The sequence below is a fragment of the Ictidomys tridecemlineatus genome, chromosome 3 (assembly GCF_052094955.1).
Source record: "Ictidomys tridecemlineatus isolate mIctTri1 chromosome 3, mIctTri1.hap1, whole genome shotgun sequence".
In the NCBI taxonomy this organism is placed as follows: Eukaryota; Metazoa; Chordata; class Mammalia; order Rodentia; family Sciuridae; genus Ictidomys; species Ictidomys tridecemlineatus.
The window spans coordinates 92,391,549-92,408,622 of record NC_135479.1 but is presented as its reverse complement, the minus strand read 5'-3'; the positions used below and the strand labels follow the sequence as shown (position 1 = coordinate 92,408,622).

The window sequence follows — 17,074 nt, the reverse complement described above, 5'->3', positions numbered from 1 at the left end:
AACAGCACTGAACAAAATTAAAATGGAGGGTTCAGACTTCCTGATTTTTATAATTTATTACAAAGCAACAGTAATCAAGACAGTATGATTTGGGCATGAAAATGAAACATAGACCATTGAAATAGAAAAGAGAGACCAGAAATTAACCCATATTTGGGTGGTCAATTATCTGTGGCAAGTATACGACAAACACACAATGAATAAATGGAGTTAGTATCTCCCACCATATACTAAAATCAGCTTTAAGTGGGTTAAAAACTAAATGTAAGGTTGAAATCACAATCTCTTAAAAGAATATATGAATAAAAAGTTTCTGGGTATTGAACTTGACAACAATTTCTTGAATATGGTATTAAAATTATAGAAAATAAAAGCAAAGGTGGATGAGTGGGGTTATGTCAAACTAAAAGTTTCTGTACAACAACAGAAACAACCAACAAAATGAAAAGGCCGTCTTGCCACCTACGTATCAGATAGTTAATTTTTAATACAAATGAGGACCTCCTACCCTTAATAGCAAACAAACAGGCATAATGAGAAAAACAAAGACATTGTCTGGAGACAGACATTGTCTCCAAAGACAATCTGTTGATAGTGAAGAGACAGTGCTGAATGTCACTAACAGTTTAGGAAATACAAATTCAAACCACAAGGAGATAAGTTCCCACTCCTACCTGTTAGAATGGCTACTATCAGAAAGACAAGGACAATGAGTGTTGAGGAGAATGTGAGGCAGGGAGCTCTTGCACACTCTTGAGGGAAGTGCAAATTTACCGTTATGGGAAACAGTAGGGCTGTCCATCAAAAAGATTAAAACTAGAACCACCAAGCTTTCTTCTAGGTATATATTCAGGGAGACTGAAATTCGGACTTTAGTGGGATACCTGCACTCTTCTGCTCATTGCAGTACTCACCACAATAGCCAAGACATAGAAGTCAGTTACATGTACATGGGTTACATGTACATGTGGAAATAATCTAAATGTTCATTGTCAGAGATGGACAAAGTAAATGTGCTGCATACACGCAATGGTATATGTTGCAAGAGGTATAGATGGTGTCAGTCCTAAAAGGTAAGAAATCTGCCATTTGTGGAAGGTGGATGAACTTTGAAGATGTTATGCTAAATGAAATAGCCCAGATATGAAACAAATATTACTTGATCCCTCTTATATGAGGAATGCAAAATGGCTATTTTTTTTTTTTTTTAAAAAAAAGCAAAAGAATGGAACCATGGTTCTCAGGAGCTGGGGGAAAGGGGAAATAGTTAGGTATTAGTCAAAGGGTACAAGGCTTTGGTTGCACAATAAAGCCAGAATTAGACAAGCAGTCAATATACAGAGGTAAACTGAGTCAGGTCTGATCAAGGAGGCCAATTTTGAGTGAGTCCCGGAAGTTGGAGACTGTCCCCTGAGGCAATGAAATGTTAATTCCTTCAGATCCATTCCTTCACCCTTATCAAGAACCTGCCCCTGTTACAATCTATGGCTAAAGTAACCTGTCCCAGGAATTGCCCCTCCCTACAGGGAGCTATATGGTTACTATGTTATGTTATGTTTCCTGGGCTGTTCCATCCTGCCCTCTCCCCTTAGCCCACCTGTTTCCCACCTCTTGGAAATCCCACCAAGCATTCTTGGATCTAGTCTTGTACACAAGAAGGAGAAAGATAGGGGAAGAGGGCAGGAGAACAAAGAAAGCCTAGGATACATAAAAAGGGCAGAACACCTCGCTTCTTTGGATACCAGGATACCATCTATGATCCCCTTCTCCTTCCCAGGAGAAGTATATGTTACCCCTTCTTAAATAAACCCTGCTTTCTATGCTTGTCTCCATGTGCTTCTCCAATGTTCAAACTTCAGCAAGTGGGGAAGCAGGACTCTTCACTGATAACCAGCGGTATCAACAAGTCTTGCGTACCCACTGCAATTTAGAGCCTATGAGAACAATTCTGCTAATACGCACTTAAAAATTTCCTAATAGATCCTTTTTTCAGTTGGTAGATTTTATGATAAATGTCTTATCACCAAAATAACAATAATAAATAAAAGGGTAGGAAAAATATGTTAGAGGGGATAGGTTTATGGCATGGATTTTGTTAGTTTCATGGCTATGTATTTATTTCCTGTGTGCATTAAATACACATGCTTATGTTTGTCAAAAAATTCTTGAAGATAACCAAAGAAAATGAATTATTATTGGCTAAAGGATAAATGTCAAACAGTGTCACTTAACTACATGACCTGACACCTAGATTTTTTTGTAGTCAGTTGATCTCAGATAAGTAATTCTATTTGGTGCCAATTTTGTTTGCAAATAATTCATCTGGATTATTAAAAATTCTATAGCTTGAAGTATATGTCTAGGAAGAGTATATTTCAAAAATTATGTATGTTTTGCTTTCTCCAGTGATTTTATTTTCTTAATAAAAAAGAAATACATTCTTGTGTGGTATAACAAGGATATCAGAAATTAATATATAAATATTTATTAATTTATTGATATATTTATTAATATGTATTTATTTATTTATATATATATTCACTTTTAGCCATTCTGGAGAACATACCCAACCCTCTTTCTGACCAAAATATGCAGCTTTGCTTATCTGAATCTTGTCAGTACTGGAGAAGCTTTTGCTTAAGAGTTCCTGGCTCTTAAGCTCTTAACCCATGATTCATATTTTGATATTGAATTCACAATTCCATTATCACTTCTGATACCTAAACTTAATTCAGCCATTTGGTTGAGTGTGAATAGTCTCTGTACTGTTGAAACAATAATCATACTTTCCCCCCAGTTAACTATGGTTAGATTCAGGTTATAGATTTTAATCAGAAATACCATGGAAATGGCACCATGCCCCTTGTAGTGCCTCATGCCAAGATGATCTTGGTATTGTCTTCTCTAATTGTTAAATCTGACCATTTTTATGAGATCCATCAGTTTTACTATTACTGTATTTCCTTTTGAAGTTTTAACTATTTCATGGAAGTACTAGTGTATATCCTCAGCAAACTACTTTAAATACTTTCAGCCATTACTGTTTCATGGCTGAATCTCTAATTTCTATGGTAACTACAAATTGATGATTTTATAACTTCATTACATTTTAATAGTACTATTGACTCATAGACTCTTAGTTTACTTTATTAATATTCAGTTGCTCCCATTGTTCATTTTCCTAAACTTGGCTCAGACTCGCCCAGGAGAACCACTTGAAGATTGCTTCATAAGAGTTTGAAATATCATTATTTTTTAGTAGTTCACTTCTTAACACCACAAGGATGCTCTAGAGTCATCTTGTACCTCTGTAGCTTTGGACTCAGCCATTTCTCTAAGAGTCCTGCTTCCCTTAGAAGGATATGGTATACAGGGGCTAATACCTAAAAGCTTTGTTTACTCATTGCACTTGGGGTCTCTTTCATTTTAGATGTTTTCAGTGGGAAGAGCTGATCAATATAAGGATACATACTCATCTTTACCTTCCTATCTATAGGCATAACTTTACTTCTGCATCTCCACATTAAAAACCATTATTTCATACCACATGCTTTATTTCTACTTATTTTAACATAATTCATTTTTGTTTTTATCCATTTTCAAATTTCTAGCTTCTTTCTCCAATTGGAAGAAACATGGTTTTCACTATTGTCAATATTTTTACTTATATGCTAAATAGTGAGAGCTACAGATAGTGATTATAGAACTATTAATTCATATAACTGTGAACTGGGCTCCTTGAAAATCACAACTCTTTAATTTTGGTCAAATCTTAAAAATCAGACAGCAAAAAATTCATTTCCTACTGTACTAAATATTTGAAAATTATGTTCATTCCCACTTTTCCTTGGATATTAACTCTGTGGAGTGCTACTTGAGTTAGGAAAAAGGCATATGTCTTTCCTACTGGTGTTCAGATCTGTCTGTTTCATTTGTTAGGCAATGGCAGTTGCTACATGAGTATCATTAAAAACATTAGTGACACTCTTTTTTTGTTCCTATATGGAAAATAACTAAATAATATTCAAAGCTTGCTATTAATCAGTTACAAGCATAGTGCATACCCCTGGGAAATTACTGCATATTCTGAATGTCATTTTAGCTTATGCGTCTTTCACTATTGTTGGATATAATTTTTGAAAACCCATTTTAGATTAAAGATTTATTATGTTGAAAGGCAGTGGGGAAGGCAGCCTTAGTATTATTCCAACCTAAGAGCTACAGATTTCAATGTCTATTAATTTCTAGGCAGGTGCTCTTCCCTTACATACAAATAAAAGCTAATAATTCGCTAATGTGCAAACCATGACAGCTGTCACAGCCTAGGACTCCATTTATTAAGATATGACATGGTCCTGGCATATCTTCTACACATAATCCAACCACTGACCATGATCCTTTAGTGAGAAGTCACTTCTCAACTCTGCCACGTCTCAGCTGTCACTCTATGGCTAGGCTGAACAGTTTGTTTTAGGCAGTTTTTTTTTTTCCTGCTGCTGTGACCAAAAGACCTGAGAAGAACAATTAGAGGTGGAAAAGTTTATTCGAGTTCTCATAGTTTTAGAGGTCAGTCCATAGATGGCTGGATCCATTCCTCAGGGGCCGAAGTGAGACAGAACATAATAGCAGAAGAGTGTGGCAGAGGGAAGCAGTTCAGGACGTTGCAGTACAGAAGCAAAAAGAGCTAAGCTTAGCTCATAAAATATATACTCGACAGGCACACCCCCAGTGACCCACCTCCTCCAGCCACACTCTACCTGCTACAGTTACTAGTCAGTTAATCCCTATCAGGGGATTAATTCACTGATTGGCTCAAAGCTTTTATAATGCAAATATTTCACCTCTAAACCTTCTTGCATTGTCTCACACATGAACTTTCGGGGGACACCTAATATTTAAACCATAACACAGTTTATAGCTGTCAGTGCATATTTCCCCCATAGCATAAATTCTTCTATCCAATCAGCCTCCTTCTTGCTTTTATCTCACTCCCTAAATTGTTCATTTCTGGTTTTCACTGAATTGAAATCAAACCAGTCACTAGAATTCCCTAGAACAAGGTGACAGTCTCCAACTTCTACAGGGGACCACACAACATGACAAGAACAGCTTTATATTGTGATTGCTGTAAATAATTTTAAAGGAAGTGTTTCAACTGATTTCAGATACACCAAAATTATGGACTGATGAGTCAGACTTTAAATTGCAATCAATGCTTTGGGTAGGATTTGGAGAGCTGAAAATATAGAAAGGTCCCTTAGGTGGAAGGACTTCTGTGGTTAGGGGTGGACAGGATAAAATGCACTTGGACTTTTCTCCTCTGAATGTTCCTTAAATGACACAGTCCTTTGCCATGTCTCTGATTTGGCTCCAGATCCTTCTGAGTCAGAGTCTTCTGACTTATCTGGGCTCTGAGACTCTGCTAATACCTCCTGATCTCTCTGTAACTTTATCCTAGAGCAGGGAACAGTTTCTGCTGTTACTAATCTCAGGATTGCTCCACCACTCCCTGATTTGATTCTTAGCATCTTCTGTCATCTGTGTAACCACATTATAGCATTAACTTCTCTGTTTATGGCTGTTTATTTTTATGATTGGACCCTGATTGACAAATTTCTTGTCATTAGGAGTCATCCTAAATGTCCAACTTTGGAAATTGGTTTGCTAGGTTGGATTCATCTTCTGTTTGAGTGTGAATGCAATCATAGCTTCCTTTCAGGTGGAAAATAGGTCGCTACTAATACCTGCCATGAAGTGACTTAATTTACTTGAGTGAGTCCATTATTTCTTGGAGGAAGTTTCAGTCCAAGAAAAGGCTCTCAGAAAACAAGTATCAACCGATGGCTTCCAGAATGGCAGTAATGATCATCTCAAGCATGTTTTTTTTTTGAATAACTGCTTCTGACAGCTTTAGAAAACATACAGAAAGAAGAATATAGATTCAGGGCTTTGAGTTCTTTTGTTTATGTTATGGTTCAATAACCAGAGAGGTGATTAAGCACCTTAAAATAACATCTTTTGTTGTAGAAAGGAAGATGTAATTGAGGATTAATCTCCAATCCAATGGTACAAATTACAGAACTCTAATTTAACTTGCATAAACAAGCTTGAGACTTATGCAGCAGCCTCACGTTATGAAATGGAATATGTGTGTAAAGTTGAATTGAGCAGACAGAAGTAGGCAAATGAAAATGTGGCTCATGCTTGTATGACACCGACTTTTTCTGCATTGCTGCTTCTCCACTGGCTGACAGTTGTGGTCTATGTGGACATTCTGTGAGCAGTCCATATAAGAAGAAATGGTTGGTCTTAGTTTACTGAGAATTTGCGTAATACGTTGCTAGTGGACTGCTGCCGGGTTACAGCCCCACTCAGAGGTGAACTTCAAGGACAAGGGTAAAGATCAAACTTCCCATGGTTGAAACCTTGGACACTGTAAAAGTTGTCCCTTTTGTGCACGTCAGATATCTTGAAGAGAAGTTCTGCACTGATTCACTGGCAATGATAAATATTTGTTCTCATGGGTCAGGGACACACAAAGATGAAAATTGAAAGATGGATGGCAAGCAGGTCTAGAAGTTAAAGAAAGTCATCATGGATTCCTCATCAAGGTTGACCTCACTATTGTCTCTGATGTTTTAAATTTTTGAGTAGCAGACACCAACATTGACTGTTTTATGGTACCACATCCTAAAGATCTGCTCAGTCAACTTGTTGCAAGTAAATCATCTTGAACTTCTTCATTGTGAATGTAACTTTTCCTTGCTGATGTAAACATCTATTCTTGATATGAATTTGCATTCCATGTCCCCTACTAGTAACACCTGTGGACTTAGAAAATTTCATGTGCACCATTAGGTTATCCCAATAAAATCAGTATTTTACTCCAAGAGAGGTGCAACAGTGTGCTCACACCAAGGAAGTTCTCTGACATTGCTACAAATGCCAACGTTCAGAAACATGGAGCTTAAGAGAAGGTTGAATGAATTACTAAAAACACTTATATGGAGGCTTTCTCTAACATCATGTGGCACATGCTTTGAATCAGCTACAGTCATGTGATGGTAGTTGCCTCAGCCACATTCAGTATACAAGAAGTGGGAACAAGAAGGGTCCCTGTCACTAATAGATCAATTAACCTACTCACACACATTTTTCTTTTAGTTTCCTGTAACATTTTATGAATGACTATTATGGGAAACAACAATGAACCAATTAAACTGGAGGTTAAGGCATCTATTTTCATAGGCACTCTTCTTACCTCTGAGATAACAAGGAGAGCTGTTGTAGTATTAACAGGGACAACTCTTCCAAAATGTCAAGGGAAGACTGGGCTTCTGCTTGCTTGCTATAAGACAGGAGCAAGAAATAATATATTTGGAATTCATGGGATTCCATGGAGATAATCAGATTATTTCCCTGGCTGATAATGAAAGTCATTCCAAGTGGCAAAATCATTAAGGATACATGTCCTCTGAAATGAAGGTTTGGGACATTCTGCAATGGAGAGAATCCTGACCAGTTGTTCTAAAAGCTAGAGTAAAGTGGAATGTGCATGGGAAGAAAAAGTAATCAATGACAATGTTATCTTCAAAACTACTTCCAAAACTGAGATATAGCACTGTATGTGATGTCATGGTTTTTGTGTGTTCATGTGTGTATGTGTGTGTGTATACAAATATACATATATGCATTCTCATGCATATATATCTCAAAATATTTCATACATATGTAAGAAGTCATTTCTCCTACATACACTTGTTATTTGCTTGGAGGAGTGTTAATGGTGCATAACTTTACAATCTCAGTCCACATGTCACCAGATTCCATGAGGTGTCACATCTGGACCTGATTGATGGACAGAACTTGAAAAACTTTTACAGATCCTGAATTTGAGAGGGATGCAATTTTGGAGGCAGGGCAAAAACATCTCAGTTTGTACAACAAATGGTTGCCTTGTGTTAGAAAAGAACACAGTATGGCTATGTGTGATTTACATGTGGGCACAAGAATGAGAATGACTACTAAGTCAAAGGAAGAGTCAGCCAGTTGTGAGTAGGTTTTTCTTTATCTATTTCTTTTTTGTACATAGAGTGGCATGATACCTGAATGCCTCCATCCCCAGCCTCCATGTGAGTTGATTTCCTGCTGATTCAGGCAGTGGAAGGTACAGTAAGATGGATCATTTGAATTGTCAATATCATTGGATTAAGAGATGCCTAATATTAAGAGGCTTTTGTATATCCCAGTGAGGGTGTTCCTAGGGATGATTGGCATGTGGGGCAGCAAACTGAGGCACAGATCAAGTCTAAGTGTGGGCATCATCATCCCATAGGTTGGAGCTTAGATGGAACCATAGTTGAAGAACAAGGAGGTAGCAGCAGACACAAGCTTGGTTTTTCTTGAGTGAGTTCTTTCTTGATTGCTGCTGGGATCACTTGAGAACCTCAGATTCCAGCTCCTTCATTTGCCCAGTGACTCTTCAGAGATTTTTTCCAGGCTTTGGTCCCAGATAAGGGTGGCTTCACTGATCCGTCTTGTTCTCCAACTTCTTGGACTGAGCAGCCACTGGTTCTTCTAGCTCTCCAGTCTCCAGATGACCATTGTAGGACTAATCAGCTTCTGGTTGTGCAAGCCAATGGAATAAATCCCTTTATATAATCATCCCTATATATGTATCCTGTTGGTTCTGTTCCTCTAGAGAACCCTAACACATGCAGAAAGTAGACTGTGTTTCTTCTTTTGTTTAGGCAATATCTCTGGCTGCACTGAGACTCTGGCTCCTACTGGAAGGTTTTAACCAGCTGTCTCTTGCTATTGAGCTTGGTGAGACATCCTGTTCCTTTTTCTCCCTGCAACCTAGGATTGGCAGTAGCTTCTGAGTTTTGCTAATCTCTGGAGAAACTCACTATCACCTGTTTGGTTTTTCAGCTTCTTCTATCTTGTATATAACCATTAGCATTAAATTCTAGCTTTAAAAAATATTCTGAGCGATTTATGATTTTCAGTTTAACCCTGATTGATTTCACAAGTCCACTACATAATCATGATAGGCTGGAATTTTTTCTTATGAACTTGGTTAAAGCTATCTATTGTAGAGTGAAGACAATATTCTTGTCCAAGTTGTGCATTTACAACTTTATTATCATCAATGTGTGTGTCTGTGTGTGTGTGTGTGTTTTGCTAATTAAAAAAATCTATTGGTTACTTAGTTAGGTTCTTGATAAGAAATTTAGAACACCAATTTGTGAAGATAAATTCCATCTGTTGGAACAATAATGAATCACATGTAGCCTTGGAGCTGAGCATTAACTTTGCTTTTGGTAAAATTTGCAAGCCCACAGCTTTCCTATCAACTTTGCACTGCTCTGAAATCTCCTATTTCTGTGTGTTCAAGATCTCACCTTCCTGGCATCTGGGTTTCCACAGTGGCTGTTTCTTGAAATATGCATCAGTGATATGTTTTGGTATTCAAATGATATCATTCTTAATATCAATTTTTGTGGAGGTGGTGACTGCAGATTTCTGGAGTGTGCTATGCAGAGGAACTCAACTGAGGGAAAGAGCCGAGTCACAAGTAGCAAGTCCCTGCTCAGCTATTTCAGGGAAGTCACTCTTTTGCCTCTGTGTTTTCAGTAAGCATGATCAAGATGGTCGGGAGTGGTGTTTTCTCACATGCTAAGGGGAGGAGTTTGCCTTGGCTCAATAGCTTTCAGCACATCCTCATTAGGACAGTACCTAGGCATATGGCAGAGCCTAACTGCCCAGGTACCACCATTCTCTTCACCACCAGCTGGTTTTGTGACAGTAGCAAGAAACTTCTTTTTCTTTTTTCTTTTCAATCTTCTTTAATTTAGCTGCTGGGTGCTTCCTCTTGTACTTGCCCTTTGTGGAATGCATAGCAGACCTTGAGCATCTGCCAACTCCTTTCTTAAACCAGGACAGGGTTTCAGCTGCCGTGAGATGTCCCTTTGTTTGACTTCTTGGCCTTAGAGTTACCCTTTGTAACCATGCCAATGGCATCAACCTCCTTGGCTCCTGTTTTGTTCTTCCTAGTGTCTGGCCTGTCATCCATCCTCTTGCAAGATGGAGTAGAGTACTAATGTTTCAAAACTATTATTTATGGCATAGTACACAATTCACAAACTACATTAGCTTTTTAATTGCTGTGATCAAAAGACCTGATGAGAACAAGTTCGAGGAGGAAAAGTTTATTTTGGCTCATGGTTTCAGAGGTTCAGTCCATGCTTGGCAGACTCCATAGCTCTGGAGGTGGAGGAAAGCAACTCAGGACATGGCACCATGAAGCACAGTGAGAAAGCTCGGTTTGCCCTTCAAGGACAAAATAGAAACCCAAAGCCATACCCCCAGTGACTGTTTCTTCCAGCCACACAATACCTGCCTAAAGTAATCACCCAGTTAATCCCTCAGTGGATTAATGCACTGATTAGGGTAACGCTTTCATAACTGAACCATTTTATCTCTAAACTCTCTTGCATTATCTCACACATAGCTTTTGAGGGGGGCACCTTATATCGAAATCATAAGATTCTACTCCTGCCCCCCCCCCCAAAGCTCATGCACATCTCACAAAGCAAAATACATTTAGTCCATTTCCAAGAATCCTCCCAGCCCAGTATTAACAGTCATGGGATTGTCCAAAAGGTCAAGTTTCGAATTTCATTTGAGACGCCATGCAAATTCTTGACTGTGAGACCCTATGAAGAGCAAAAACAAGTTTCATATACCCAGTCGACAGTGTCAACAGAGTAAATATTTCCATTTCAAAAGAGAGAAACCGGTGCATAGAAAATAGGGATGGGACCAAAGTGAGACCAAAATCCAGGTGGGCAAATAATTCCTGCAGCTCTACATCTTTAATGTAGCTGCTGGGTGCATCATGACTTTCTCTCCAAAGCTTGTGTACCTCCATGATTGTGGCCTTTATGACTGCTACCCACATGGCCTCTCTTGGCCTGTGTCTGCTAAATTTCTGCTCTGCAAACATTCCCCATCACTGACGTGTCTTCATCTCTGAGGTCTCCACTGCAATGTTGGCTTCCTTCTCACTTCTTCACACCTACCTTTCTTGGCCCAAATTTTACATGCAATTTTCTGGTCAAATTGCAAATCTTTCAAACCGTCCCACCTCGTGTTTCTGTTCCTGATGATCACAGTAAGCTTGGCTAAAAGCCACCAGCAGTATCCATGCCACCACTTGAATGTGGTGCTGCCTTAAAATTTCCTCTGTGAGATTAATTAGTCTATCACCTTTAAATTTAGCCTAACAGAAACTCTCAGAGAAAAATGTAGACAACTTCTTGGCCAGAATGGAGCATGGATGGCATCTAGTCCAACTTCCAATCTAGTCCTTCTTTCTCTCTGAAACCTCTTGAGCTTAGTCTTTCCTATCTGATTCCAACATCATAAAGCTTCTCCAGCCAGCATCTTCAAACTTTTTCCAGACTCCTACAAACTGGTTCCAAAAATGCTTTTAAACCATGTGGTCAGGTTAGTCACAGAATCAACACCACTTTTTGGTACCAATTTCTGTGTTAGTCATTTTTTTTTAATGTGATCAAAAGACCTGGCAAGTACAACTTAGAGGAGGAAAAGTTTATTCTGGCTTAAGGTTTCAGAGGTTAAATCCATGGTCCGTCAACTTCATAGCTATTGGCCTAAGGTGGAACAGAACATCATGGTGGAAGGGCTTGGGGGAAAAGCTGCTCAGTTCATGACTGCCAAGAAGCAGAGAGAGCTTGAAAGCCAGGAGCCAAGAATAATATAATTTCCAAGAGCACACCCCCAGAGACATACTTCTTCCAGCCACACCGTACTTGTCTACAATTACCACTCATTAATCAATTCAAATTATTAATTCAAATGGATTAATCCACCAAGTTCTTATAGTGCAATTATTTCACCTCTGATCATTCTTGCATTTTCTCATACATGAGCTTCCACAAACACCTCACATTCAAATGCTACATAATGCAGATAAATATTTTCCCCCTAGTTTCCTATTTCCCAATGGTTACATACATTGACATCAGTTCTGTGGTATTCTTTCAGAAAATGCACGCATGCAAAAACATACACAGATCAATTGATGAAGTGTGCTCTTCTGTACCTTCCTCCTTTCCTCTTACAACATATTGCAAAATTCCCCATATCATTACATAAGTTGCATTATCCTTTCAAATTGTGCAGTATATTCTATTCTATATAACTGCTTCAACAATTGATGGACATCTAGATTGATTCTGATGATTTGCCATTGCTAATGTGCTGCAGATCATTTTTTTTGTGAATGTAAATATGCAGAAGGGATACATACATCCGAAGGCTACTTACCTAAAATTAGACATAATGAGTCAAAAGTTGCAGGAATTTTTGTTCACAGTATTATGGTTATACGTACTAGCAGAGTTTGCCCCCCGCCCCCACAATCATACATGCATGGAATCTGAGCCATTCCACTTCAGTCTCTGTTGCTACCCATCCTCTTCCCTCTCTCCTCTAACATCCATTCCTCCCCACCTCCATTCCACTAATTCTTCCCTTTCTCATCCATTCATCCATCCTTGATTGGTGCTCTCCACATACACAAAGAGGAGAAATCCTTGAGGCATATTTATATATGCATGTAACATGATTCTGTTAAAATTCACTCCACATTTTCTCTTCTTTTCTGTTTCTTCCCTCCATCATGGTTTCCTTTTCCTCTGCTGATCTTCCCTATATCTTTATGATATCTGATCCCTCATGTTTTCCCTTATTCAGTTGCAAGCCTTTCTAATTTTGAAAGTTATTTCTCCTTGTAAAAGTTGTATCAGATTACAAATAAAATGTTATTTTCCTGTTTCACACTTCCTATTTCTTGAACATTAGGTTATAAAAATTTTTGATTTTAAAAATAAAACATGAAATTTTCTACTTTAATTTGCTTTTCCCTTTGCTGATATATATATATATATATATATATATATATATATATATATATATATATATATATATATATATTCTATAATCATGGATGGACTTTTGAATCCTTTCCACTGGAAAGTTTTTATTTAGAGAAGGAAATGTGGTGGACAAAATTCCCATTTGCACAAAATCATGGCACTTACTATGTAAAAATCCCTCTGTCAGTAGCAGGTATAAAATGATCTGGAACTTTTTTATATGTTGGCCTTGTTCCTATGATTGCAAAATGTTGCTCAAAGATTGGGAGACACAAATGGCAAAGAGTAAACAAGTCATGTGTAACTTAGATGTGTACCATGATATTTGATTGTATCTTCATGAAACTCAGACAGGAAACTGTATGAAGCAATCCAAATGATATTAGAAATCAGGAGAATGAGGACCTGAAATGCACCTTGAGGTTGCTAAATGGACATTGAAGAAAACAGGTTCATTTTATTTTTTATTTTTATGTTTATTCATTTTTAAATTTGTTCTTTTAGGAATATGTGACAGTAGAGTGTATTTGACATATTATATATGCATATTATATATAGTTATATGGAGTATAACTTATTCTAATTACTATCCCATCCTTATGTTTGTACATGATGTGGAGTCACACTGGGCATTTATACATATTTAAACATAGAAAAGATGTCATATTCATTTCACTGTCTTTCTTATTCCTATCCCCCCTCTCTTCCCTTCATTCCCCTTTGTATAATCCAGTGAACTTTGATCCCCACTCCCCCTTGTTGAGTGTTAGCATCCAAACATCAGAGAGAACATTTGATCTTTGGTATTTAGGGACTGGCTTATTTGACTTAGCATGATAGTCCCTAGATTCATCCGTTTCTCAGCAAAAGTCATAAAACCATTCTTCTTTATGTCTGAGTAATATTCCACCATTTTATATGCTACATTTTCCTTATCTCTTCTTCTGTTAAAGAGCACCTAGGTTGGTTCCATAGCTTAGCTTTTGTGAGTTGAGTTTCTGTGAACATTGATGTGGCTTCATCACTGTAGTATGCTGATTCGAACTTCTTGGATTTATTGAGGAGTGGTATAGCCAAGTAAAATGGTGGTTCTTCTCCTAGTTTTTTGAGGAATCTCCCTACTGAAAATACTCTTTCAAGTATCTGAAGATATTTTCACATTCCTCAAAAGTGTTGTGTTCAGAGAGTAGAGCAAAACTCTTAGTACTTCCCAACAAAAATAGTTTCCTCTCTTTTTGCTAGAATCACAGTAGCTAAGTGGAGTCAATAGGTTGGTTTTAGGCCAACAAAATTTCATGACGAATTATGGAATTTGTCAGTAACTAATGGAATTGGACAATATCATGCTAAATGAAATAAGCCAATCCCAAAGAACCAGGCCAAATGTTTTCTCTGATATACAGATGCTAATTCACAACAAGGGAGGCAGGGTTAGAGAAGAATAGAAGTACTTTGAATTAGACACAGGGGAATGAAAGGAGGAGATTGGATATGGACGTATGAATGATAGAATGAATTGGACGTTATTACCCTGTGTGCATATATGATTCAATGACCTGTATAATTCTATACAATGTACAACCAGAAGTATGAGAAGTCATATTCTATTTAGGTATGATGTGTCAAAATGTGTTCTAATGTAATGTATGGTTAATTAGAACAAATGAAAAAATAAAAAAATAAACTTTATGAGAAGCAAGATATGATACTGTTGAATCTGGATCTTAAAGTGTTCCATGTGATTAGTGTTTTGCACAGAACTCAGTGGTGAACTTTAGAGGTTCATAACTCCACACTGGCACCAATAGATGAAGAGATGATATCTTTGAATCATGGACTTAGAGTTCCACACTTATATTTCCCCTCTTTTTAAAACTGAGGGTCAGAATCCCACTTGCATTGTGACATGAGTAAGATAAACTTTTACTTATTCATTATGTTTTGGGTTTATTTTTTTTTTAAAGATGATTACGAGGAAGTACCTGGAATAATACAACAGGGAAAAATATTTGAAATTGATAACTACAAGGTTCATGCATTGAGACTGAGAAGAGATGAAAGAAACCTGAAAACTGGAGTAATAGAATAAATCACCCTGAAAGGTTTGAGGAGCTGGAGGTCATGAAAAGATGAAGAATAAGGTCAGCAGAGAATGGGAATGAATGCACCTATGGAGAATATTTTACAGTTAGAGGGGTATTTTAAATTTTGTGTGATGGAACCCAAATTGTGACTGAAAGGGAACAGTGTGGGTCATTGGAGTTAAGGATGTTGAGTGAACAAGAATTCAGTTTGTGCATGGTTGTTAGACTTGCCAGATAAAATTAAGGGTTTCCAGAAAGGGAACTTCAAAGGAGATGGTAGAAAACTGATGAGAAACATGAAAGATAAAACAAGTATATCTCAATTTTACATAAATGAAAGTTGTGGTGTAACAGAGGCAGAAAAAATGTCTGGAAGTATAAACTGAGCAACAGAGAGACTGCTTACCATGCTTTTGGCCTATTAGAAATGTTGGTGTGTTGAGAGAACAAGAGGGTAATATTCAGAGTAGTGTAATCCTAACACAAGCAAGGTATTTAAAATTTTTTCTTTATATGTATATATGATGGTAGAATGCATTTTGACATAGTATACATAAATGGAGTATAATTTCCCATTCTTGTTGTACATACATGAAGTTACACTGGTCATGTATTCATATGTGAACATAGGAAAGTTATGAACTTCTATCCCCATTCCTTATTGTGTGTTATCATCCGCATAACAGAGAGAACATCTGGCCTCTGGTTTTAGGAGATTGGCTTATTCTACTTACTATGTAAGATATTTTTCAGTTTCATCCATATTCCAGCAAATGCCACAATGTCATTCTTCTTTATGACTGAGTAATATTCCATTGTGTATATGTACCACATTTTCTTTACCCATTTATCTGCTGAAGGGCACCTAGGTTGGTTCCATAGCTTATGTATTTTGAATAGAGCTGCAGCTACTATAAACATTGATATGGCCACATCACTGTTGTATGCTGACTTTAAGTTCTTTGGGTATGTGTAGAGGATTGGGATAACTGGGTCAAATGATGGTTCCATTCCAAATTTTATAGAGAATCACCATACTGCTTTACAAATTGGTTGTACCAATTTGCAGTCCTGCCAGCAAAGTACAAGTGCACCTTTTTTCCCATATCCTCAACAATATTTATTGTTACTTGTATTCTTGATAATTGCCATTCTGACTGGAGTGAGATGAAATCTCAGTGTAGTTTTAATTTGCCTTTCTCTAATTGCTAAAGATGTTGAACATTTTTTCATACATTTGTTGACAGACCTTATTTCTTCTTCTTTGAAGTGTTTTTTTCAGTTCCTTTGACCATTTATTAATTGAATTTTTTTGGTGTAAGTTTTTTGAGGCCTTTGTGCATCCTGGAAATTAAGGCTCTATCTGAGGTGCACGTTATAAAGATATTTTCCTCATTCTGTAGATTCTCTCTTCACTTTCTTGTTTCCTTTGCTGCTAACACAAGTTTTGTAAGAAAATGTGATCCACTGAGAAAAAAAATAGCATTCAGGAAAGGAAATGAAATGAAAGGGAAATTGAGGAAAATGTTTAATTAGAATGGAAATATATAGTGATTAAGAAAATCATTTAGACCAAAAATATGGCAAACAGAGGTTGAACATCATCTCTACCATTTACTAATGGTGTGATCCTGGGGAAGTTATTTTAACTTCATAAAGCTTAGCTTTCTTAAGACACTAGTCACTAGAAAGATGTATCTTAATATCTTAAAATATTAGTAACTTGTGAAATTTTTTCCAAGAATTATATATCATATCGCTCAGTGATCAACAGCATTAATCTTTGGTGGAAAATCATAACTAGAGTCTGTGAGCATCAGATAGCCCTTGGAGAGGAAAAAATACATGGAAGATGTGGCACATGGGTAATATTGGACAGTGAGTTCCAACGAGAAAGAGGGAAGAATTCACTTGAGAAGTCAGCAGGGAGCAGAGAGGAGCCAAGGACTTAATAGAAGAGTATGTAAGCCGTACAGATGGCCAGGATACCAGAAGAAATGTACATAGTCAGTATTAATTTGGAAT

General features: G+C 37.3%; 1 pseudogene; it reads right to left on the bottom strand.

Moving 5' to 3' along the window:
* Positions 1-9,232: 9,232 nt before the first annotated feature.
* On the bottom strand, positions 9,233-10,075 carry LOC110598182 (large ribosomal subunit protein eL6 pseudogene; annotated as a pseudogene).
* Positions 10,076-17,074: the final 6,999 nt, after the last annotated feature.